Below are 9,741 nucleotides of genomic sequence, written 5' to 3' on the forward strand. Positions count from 1 at the left end.
AGCCAACTACAATCAAGCGCAGCTATTCCGCTGCAATTCAGTTGATCATGTGTTTGTTGGTTTTTTTTTTTGGTTTTTGTTAATATTTCTATTATTAGAATGTTTAACTTTTAGGTGTGCTTATTGAAATCGAACTAAAATTACGGCCGCTTTTCATATAACAGTAAATTTCAGAAATGCTTGAAACTTCAATATTTCGAAATTTTAGGACGCTAATTTACTCAAAATGGATACACCCCGGTTTACCATGTAGCGGTAGCTTTCGGAAAGGTGAAAAACATATATTTAATACTCGCGCCGGGTATTTAATGTTCGGCTCCGCCCGAACTTAGACTTTCTTACTTGTTAATTATATTTTTTTTTTGTATACATATACAACGAAATTTTCGGGTTTAAGAAAGTATAAGTTCTCTTGTAGCCTTCACAACGATAGCAATTGTTTAAAAATCGGTCAGTAATTTTTTTGTTTAAAATATTTTTCTTTATAAAACAAAGGCATTTTTTGCACGAAGTATACAAATATGCACACCGGAAGAAGGCGGTTCAATCGCCTTTACAACGATACCAAATTCCTAAAAATCGGTTAGTAATTTCATTGTTAATTTTTTGTTTTTTATAAAAAAAGGTATTTTTTCCGTTGAAGTGTTTTTTCTCAAATTTTTATATACGAAGTATACAAATACGCATATCAGAATAAAGAAGATTTGATCGCGTTAACAACAATATCAATTTTTAAAAAATCGGTTAGTAATTTATTTGTTTAAAATATATATATTTTTTTAAGATATTTTTTCCTTTGAAATGTTTTTTCTCAAACTTTTACATTCAAAGTATAGAAATATGCATATCAGAAGAGAAGAAGGGGGTCCAATCACGTTTACAACAGTACCAGCTTTTTAAAAATCAGTTAACAATTTTTTGAAATATAAGGTTTTTAATTTTTCGAAGACCCGACTTTCGCCCCCTTATAGCAACTGTAATATAAGTTTGCAAAGAAAAAGTTATAAAAATTTAAATAAGAGCAAAAGGCGGTCTACGACTGTATTTTTAGTTATTTACATATAATAATAAAAAATAATTTTTTACCAAAGAACATATTTCGAAATTCGAAGGCCTATATATCGATTTTGGCGGCTAACTTCGAAAAATGGAGAAGTTATTTTTTTACCTATGACTCAATCTCTTAAAAAAAATTGGTTTGGTCCAATACGCAGCGGAGTGCTGTACAGTGTAATGATTCTAGTATCTTCATTTACGTATATTGTAACTATCAATATCTTATAAAGAGAAGTTTAAAATTTTTTTATCTAAAACTAATTAAGTTAGAAGGACGAAATTCGAGAATGTGGTAGTTTACGTGTTAGTCATTCACATATATTTTTTTCAAAAATAAATATTGGAAATTTCCAAGGATATTCAAGGATAAAGTTTTAAAAGGACATATTCGACATTTATTCGTCCTGGTGAAACAAAAAATTAATTTTGTTTTTAATTCTACAGAATTTTTTCTTTTAACTGATACCCATATTGTTACTCTACAATTCACCAAATCTTTTAAATAATTTTTTTATTCAGTCATATCCTGGAAATATCAATGTCCTTTAAAAAAAATCCTGACGTCAGAGAGAAAAATTAAATACGCAGTTTTACTATATTTGGCTCCTAGTTTTGTGAATTCATTTTTTCGTGTGTTTTAAAAATTTTTGGTTTTTGTCGCACGGTGAAATACATGGAAAACTTTGGGCGCTTTGAGCGACCTCTAAATATTTTTTGATTTCAAAATAAAAAATATGGGTTTACTTTTTTCGGTTTAGAACAATCTTAGGGGGTGAGAACATAAAAATTCCGATTTTACTTTTTCACATGCATTTTTGGAACACCCTAGTATACATACAAACTAAATTAAAAAATACTCTTCCGGTTTCGTTTAAAAGAACAGAAAATAGTGATTGACAATGGCACAGTTTTGGCATTAAGTATCTAAATTATCTTGATATTTGCTTCATATTATGTGTATGGATATTCATTTACAGCTATGTTCATAAGATTTTACAAGCGAGTATTCATGAATTAATCGTACCATACAAATTACATACAGTCACTCTCAAAAGGATTTGTAATTTAGTCTTTTCACAATATTCAAAAAGTTTTCCAAAAATCTTTCTCTATAATTTTCATTTAAAATATAACTCATTCTATAACAAAAACCGCATAAATCATTTTTGCAAACTTTGTATAAAATTCATAAAATTAATCAAGCTTTAAAAAATGTTCATCAAATTTCAAAGTTTTTAATCAGATTAAAAAAATGCAGTTTTGTAGCCCGTTCAATTTCAGTGATAAGGTGGAAGTTTCAAGTAGATAGAAATTACCGTTGATTTATTAGAATTTTTTTTTGTCGACGGTGTTAAAACTTGCACTTTATGTATTATACTGAAAGGCAGCTAAATTTTCTTTTGTGTCTGTGCATTCATTGAATGATTCAATAGCTGAATATCCTTCTAAAATGCATGCATTGTTGGATGTAGTTGACTTATTTGGTTTAGAAGTTCACCAAGCAAACCTGTATCCTCACTATTGTCCTCGCTTTCTATTGTAACCATGGGTCGGATTTGCCTCATTTTAGCCCCTCGCTTTCTCGTTAGTTTGCTCTGAGCTTGCGCAACTCACGAGCAGCGTTGCCGTTTTGCTTACATTTAAGCAAAATTGCCTAAGTTTTTCCTGCGTGTTAAAATGTTAACCTTTTCTTCGTTTTGCTAAATATTTTTATCTAAATAGTCAAAATGTATTTTTTGTTATTTTATGGCCTTATAACAATTATATTCAACAGTTTTATTGAGCTCGAGGCCATTTTTTCAAAAAATAAAAATTATTATTTCCACAATAGCTTTTCATTTCAGAACGGCCTCGAGCTCAATAAAATTATTGAATATAACTAGTCAAAACGGATAATTTTCCTCAAAAATTCATAGTCAGAAGAGTTACTATTTCAATAAATTTTTCAAATTTATTTTAGGGAGACTGTCATCCAGATCCCACATAAAGTTCCAGCAAATGTTGCTCTACGCAATTCCCAGTCTGCGGTCGTATTTTCAAACCTCCGAGTTTACTACTGCCATGAAGTCGCTTCTCATAAAACCATTTGCCGGAGTATGTATTGAAAGCCTGAAAGAATGTGTAATAGTTTTCAAATTTAGCAACTGTTAGGCCAGATTTCAGATGGCCTAATTAAGTAGAGATTGTTGATTAATTTTCACTATTCATTTTCAGATCATACATTTAGTCTGCACTTAAATGGCCAATTTTGCTATTATTTGCATTACCAACCGCGCTAGAGTGCGGACGTGTTTTGCTTCGGCTCTTGCTTTTTGACTTGAAGATGAAACCAAAGACGATATCTACGAGCCAATTGATAAGTATTATGTCAATTTATTTCTTTAGCTTTCGGTGCTAATATTGCACCCTCATCAGAATTATAAAAAATCTGTATATTAGCACAGATTTATATATGTGTGTTTAACGCAAATTAAGCTGCGGCACCATGGATTGTCCATCTTATTATACACACATATATGTCTCCGCAACTTGGTCAAATTGGCGGTATGTTTACCCTGTTTCTTATGGGAGTAGCACGTAATAATTGTAAATCTTCCGGCAACTTACTTACTACTTGCTTTTTGGTTTGTTAGTGGTTTTTAATATGGACTCTTGCGGAAAGTGTGGCAAATCATTTGCGCGAAATGATACTTTAATTGTGCCGTGCAGTGGTTTTTGTCAAAAACAATTTCACCGTACTTGCTGTGTGGGCCAAATATCAGAATATGATGACAGGCTATTTAACCAGAATAAGCATATCTGCTATCTTTGCCCTGAGTGTTTGTTATTGCCTGCAAAATTAACAAGGTCTTTGGAGTCTTTCATGGCTACGCATAAAAATGGCTTAGACTCTATTGTAACCACAATAATGGGCCAATTTGGTGAAATTCAAAAAGAAATAAATAATAAATCTAAAAAACTGTGAACACAACAAAAATGTTTCATCATGTTTAAAAACTTTATGTACAGAATTCGGTTCCCTAAAGGATGTTGTTGCTAATTCTAAATCAACTGCTAAGATGAACAACAACAAGAAAAAGTTAAACCGTTTTCCTGACCTACGGAGAGCGATGCCACCAACCTCGGCTATGGAAAATGTTTCACACTCTCAAACTGACATGGTTGCTAAATCGTCGGTTCTGTCATTGGCTGAACCTTCGGCTTTTGAGAGTTCTGCGATTGTTAACAATGCACCCTCACTTACTCCAGCTGAGGCGGATAATAATGATACTTCGGATGCTTTGCCGTCGGTTTCTCAACAAATGCGAACTGCATTATCAGCTAATATGATAACAGCAAACAATGCTTCTTCATCTTCTCCTGCTGACGTGAATAATGTCACTTCTGTCGCTGTGTCATCAGCTTCTAAACAAATGCCGACTGCGTTATCAACTGCATTGGCTACGGTTACTAAAACATCTTCACCTTCCACTGCTGTTGTAAATGCTACTCACAATGCTTTGCCATCTGCATCTAAACAACTGCCAACTGCTTCGTCAGATATATTAAATGCTTCTACCCAGCCGCAACTCGGGGCTAATTGGATTACTGTGCCGCGAAAGAAAGTGCCCAAGCGGAGAAATGTCGTGGTTGGCCGTAATGAAAATAATGATCTGGGAGTATTTTCGCGTTTTAAGTGGCTCCATTTATCATCGTTCAAGCCAACGGTTTCGGAAGTCGATATTATTAATTACGTGTCGAATCAAGTCATCGTTGATAAGCAACAAATTGCCTGCTATAAACTGGTAAAGAAGGATACAAATGAGACAGCCCTTAAATATATCAACTTCAAATTGGGAGTTCCTGAACATGTATATTTTAATTTGCTGAAGCCAGAAATCTGGCCAACAAATGTTAATATTCGACAGTTCCGTTTTTTTCAAAAACAGGGAGGGCAACTGCCCCCGGCATAGTTGCTTCTCCCAGGCCGAACAAGCACATTAAACTCTATTTTGAAAACGCCTCTGGACTCCGGACTAAGGCCGATACTGTTCGAATGCTAAGTGCGCACTTGGAGTATGATATTTTTGTTATCGTTGAGACTTGGCTCAATGCAAATTTTTTCGATGCGGAGTTTTTCGACCCGAATCAGTACGATGTCTTTCGTAAAGACAGAGATCCCATTAAAACCGGATGTAGCCGAGGTGGGGGAGTTTTAATTGTGGCCCGTACTAATCTCCAAGCTTCGTTTCTACCTCTTCAAAATGAAGACACTATCATCGATCAACTTTGTGTTCGTGTCAGTGGTTCCCTTGGATTGCTGTATATTTGCGCCTCTTATATACCTCCACTTAGCTGTGCTAACTTATACATGTCGCATGTTGACAATGTGTTAGCTATTCATCGTAATATTGGGGACAACCAACTTTGTGTGCTTGGAGATTTCAACTTAAGCAATGTAAGCTGGTCATTTTTCGATAATAATTTATTCTTGACTCCCTCAAATGTACAAAGTTCTGTTGAGTCATATGTTATTGATAACTTTTTAAGTATTGGCCTTACTCAAATAAATGGCCACGGCAACAATATGAATCGCCATCTAGACTTAGTCTTTGTAACGTACAACATAAACTTTGTAATTTCGAAACCTTCTTCTTCGATATCCCCACCCAATTCATATCATTTACCATTGGTTTTAGACATTGAATTTTTTGAATTTTTCGAAGATTCCCTAGTATACAGGGCTGTTTCATTTAATTATAATCGCTGTGACTTTGCCACATTGGATACTGCGTTGGGTGAATTACACTGGGATAACTTGTTTAAGGATATCAAAGTTGAAGGTTGTTTTAATTTATTCAAAACCCACTTATCTGATCAATGTTCTAAATATGTGCCAATTTTTAAACCAAGAATGTATAAACTTCCTTGGTCCTCAAAGGATTTAAAGCGTCTAAAAAATTTTAAAAATAAGTTTTATAAAAAATTCAAATCAACCAAAAAGCAATGTTTTTTCAGAAAATATCGTTACTATAAATCAGAGTTCTTAATGTTAAATAAGAAGCGTTACAAAAATTATATCCGTGATTTCGAGTCGGATATCAAAGTAAGTCCGAAGCATTTTTGGTCCTATATCAGTTCCAGGAAAACAGGCTCGAGTATACCCAAAACCGTTTTTTACAAAAAAGATAATGCTACTTCTGTGTCTGAGGCTGCAAATTTCGTATCTGATAATGACCTGTCTGTGGATGACCTATCAAAGATCCGTAAAAACTTCCCTAAGAGCACGTCTTCTACTCTTGATGTGGGTTCACTTACTTAACAGAAGATGATATTATTGAGGGTATCAAAAATATAAAAAGCTCGTCTCACATGGACGTTGATCGTTTTTCAGCTATCTTATTCAAAAACTATGTTTCTCTAGTGAAGCCATTATTACTAATATTCAACAAATCTCTTTCTGAAGGTCTGTTTATTGATGACTGGAAGCGAACATCAATCACACCTATTTTTAAGACTGGAAACAAGTTCGACGTTGAAAATTATAGACCAATTAGTAAATTGTCCACAGTTGCTAAGATATTCGAAAATATCATTAAAACTAAACTTTTTTTTAAAGTCAAACATTTGATCTGTCCTAATCAACACGGCTTTGTATCGGGAAGATCTACGGTGACTAACCTTGCAGTTTTCACGGAGGATTGTTTCTCAACTTATCGTAATGGCTTTAAACTTGGTGTGATATACACAGACTTTTCTAAAGCATTCGACAAGATATCCCACAATATTTTATTAACTAAGTTAGAATCTATGGGTATCCATTCGGGCTTCCTAAAGTGGATCAGGTCCTACCTACGCATGAGATCTAGCACGGTGGTTATCGATGGCGTTTCGTCTAAGCCATTTTCTGCTCTCTCAGGTGTCCCACAGGGTAGCATCCTGGGCCCACTATTTTTCGTACTATTTATTAATGACATCAGTTCCTGTTTTTCAAATGCTAGTTTTCTTCTGTTTGCAGATGACTAGAAAATATATTCTGAAATTAGATGCATAAATGACTCGGCTGAACTTCAATCGCAGCTTGACAGGCTTTATACATGGTGTGTTGAAAATCGGCTTTTCCTTAATATGGTAGACAGACGGAGAAAATTAATTTGAATTAATAAGCATAAATGCAAATTAAAATTTTACCCTTATATTACATTTACATTGGACCAAAATGCGTGATTTGAAATCAGTCATTTGAAGGTGTTTACACTGCTTGATCCGCATTTGCTTTGACTTCTCATCAAATGAAAAGGGAAGACAAAAACAAAATGTATGTAAACAAACACTACATTTATTATATTGTTAACGCTTTTTGGACACAAAAAGGCAATTATTCTTTGATTAAACTAAAAATGTGTAAAGCTCTTGTATAAATTAACAATTTTTACACACAAATTTCAAAGATTTATTTATTTCGTTGTGTTTGTTTTGTGTTTGAAAAATTCCAAATGTCAAAGACAAACCAAAGCTTTTGTGGAACTTTTGTTTCTGAGTGCGTTCAATAAAATAGTACGGCAATTGGAACGCATTTGTTTCGTGATTTTGTGTAAATGCGTCGAAATGCGTCATTCTGGAAATGTGAATTTGTATGGAGAAATGCGTGATTTGGCCTCGCATTTGAGGTTTCTCGCCCAAATGACGCATTTGGGCTCAATGTAAATGTAATATTACAGACGGCAGTAATGCGAATAAACCAGCCGCAAGGTTGTGGGTTCGATTCCCACGGCCAGTATGCTTTTTTATTTCCTTTTCATTATTTTTTTTTAAGTTCTATATTTTTTTTACGTTACTTTCAGTTAGTTGTTGTTGAATTTTAAACAAAATTCATCTCTAAAAATTAAAATTAACTTATAGTAAAATAAGAAATGTGATATAAAATAAAGCAAATGAAAATAAAGTAAAATTAAATATATAAATAAAATGAAATCAAAAAATATAAAATAAATAAAAAAAAAAAAAATTTTCGCAATCGCTCCAACCGAGTATCGAACCTGGCAGCTACAGGCTTGTAGCTCGCAACTCTCACCACTCGGCTACCGCGTACGCGAAACTCGACTGCTTCGTTTGCTTACTTGTACAAAAGACAACAACTGGCCGTTTTTACCAGTGTTGTCATAGAAAATTCCCCGGATCCGAGTTAATTCCCAAAAATTTCGTGCATTTGTTCGGCTGCTTATGCTCATTTTAAAGAGGAAATTGCATGAGTTAAAGCAAATTAAGGCTGGTAATGCAAATAATCGAGCCCGTTTGTCTGCCGTATAACACAAGGAAATGCAATAAAGTGACATTTACTAAGTCGAAAGTACCTTTATCAACGTCTTATTCCATTGAAAATGTTTGTCTTGACTCGTTAAGTGAGATTAAGGACCTTGGAGTACATTTCGACTCAAAACTCACGTTCACTTCGCACTTAAATAAAACTATTGCTGACTCATTTGCCATGCTTGCATTTGTTAGACGTCACTCTTCAGAGTTCACCGATCCTTATACTATTAAAATGCTCTATACAGCGTTTGTGCGTTCAAACCTGGAATATGCTGCGTTTATCTGGAGACCGAATCATTCTGTTCATATAAATCGTTTAGAAAAGGTGCAAAAAGTATTTTTACGCTTTGCTTTGCGTTCACTAAGGTTTGCGAAACCATTGCCATCATATGTATCCCGTTGTCGGCTAATTAGCCTTCCAACTTTGCATAATAGAAGAACTTCTCAGGCTATCGCATTTTTATTGGGTATTATTTCGGGAAAAGTTGAGTGCCCGGCCCTACTTGAGAGAATCCATTTTTATGTTCCTAGCCGTAAATTGCGTCGTTTTGACGTGTTTAAGGTTGGGCTAAGTAGAACGGTTTATGGTGCAAACGCGCCAATAAACAGAACCTTATCAGACTTCAATCACTTTTCAAATTTTTTAGACATAGACTTTACCAATACTAGAGCAACCACATTAGAATTGGAAAGATTTCTTATGTCCAGTCATTAAGATCATGTACATTTTGTAATTTCTAATCTGTTTGAAATTCTAGACTGGGTTTTTGAATTCTTTCATATGTAAGTAATTCTTGTAAATTAAATTTTTAAGTAGACAATTTAGCATAATGACAGATAGTTATATTTAATATTCTGCTTAATGTCTGTTTTAACTATAGTTAGTTGTTAGACATAAATAAATAAATAAATGTGGTCCTTAAAAAAAAAAAAATATGAGATATGCAACCCTGTGTTTATACCAAACAATCAACATTGATTGGTAGGTTGTTTAATCAATCCCACCAAATCCCACCTAAAACAATCAGCTGTTTAGCAGAAAATGTAAACAAACAGGCAAATGCAACAACAATTTCAAGGAATAAGCAGCAGTGCTGCCAATTGTTTGGCATTGAACAGTGGATCACTATGGTCTATGGAATTTTTACTGTAGCTTATCACTCTTGTCACTTACGTTTTCCGCTTTGCATAAGAAAGACACGGGGAACTTTTCGTTAAAATGTAAATTTGAGGAGGTTTATTCAAAAAAATCGGGGGTTGTTCGGACACGTCCGCACGCAGGAAAATCTTAACAATTGTGTTTTACAAAATCAAAAGTTTTTTCTGACATTTCTTTCTGTCTCAGGTGTGTGTGTATTACATGTGTAGTGTGTGTACAAAGTAAGTAGATAA

The 9,741-nt window shown here is 34.0% G+C and overlaps 1 protein-coding gene across 2 annotated transcripts in view; it reads left to right on the top strand.

Moving 5' to 3' along the window:
* LOC118749364 overlaps window positions 1–9,741 on the top strand; it is a 910,564-nt gene that overhangs the window by 806,298 nt on the left and 94,525 nt on the right. The window contains exon 1 of one of the 2 annotated variants that reach the window (XR_004994207.1): window positions 4,028–5,494. The exons of the other annotated variant lie outside the window; for it this stretch is intronic. The gene's annotated coding sequence lies outside the window, so the exon portion shown is untranslated. Of the gene's footprint in view, window positions 1–4,027; window positions 5,495–9,741 lie in introns of those variants that run through there. 2 annotated transcript variants of the gene reach the window in all.

This window comes from Rhagoletis pomonella, unplaced genomic scaffold (genome assembly GCF_013731165.1).
Source record: "Rhagoletis pomonella isolate Grant_MI unplaced genomic scaffold, Rhpom_1.0 Rhpom_scaffold_00015, whole genome shotgun sequence".
In the NCBI taxonomy this organism is placed as follows: domain Eukaryota; kingdom Metazoa; phylum Arthropoda; class Insecta; order Diptera; family Tephritidae; genus Rhagoletis; species Rhagoletis pomonella.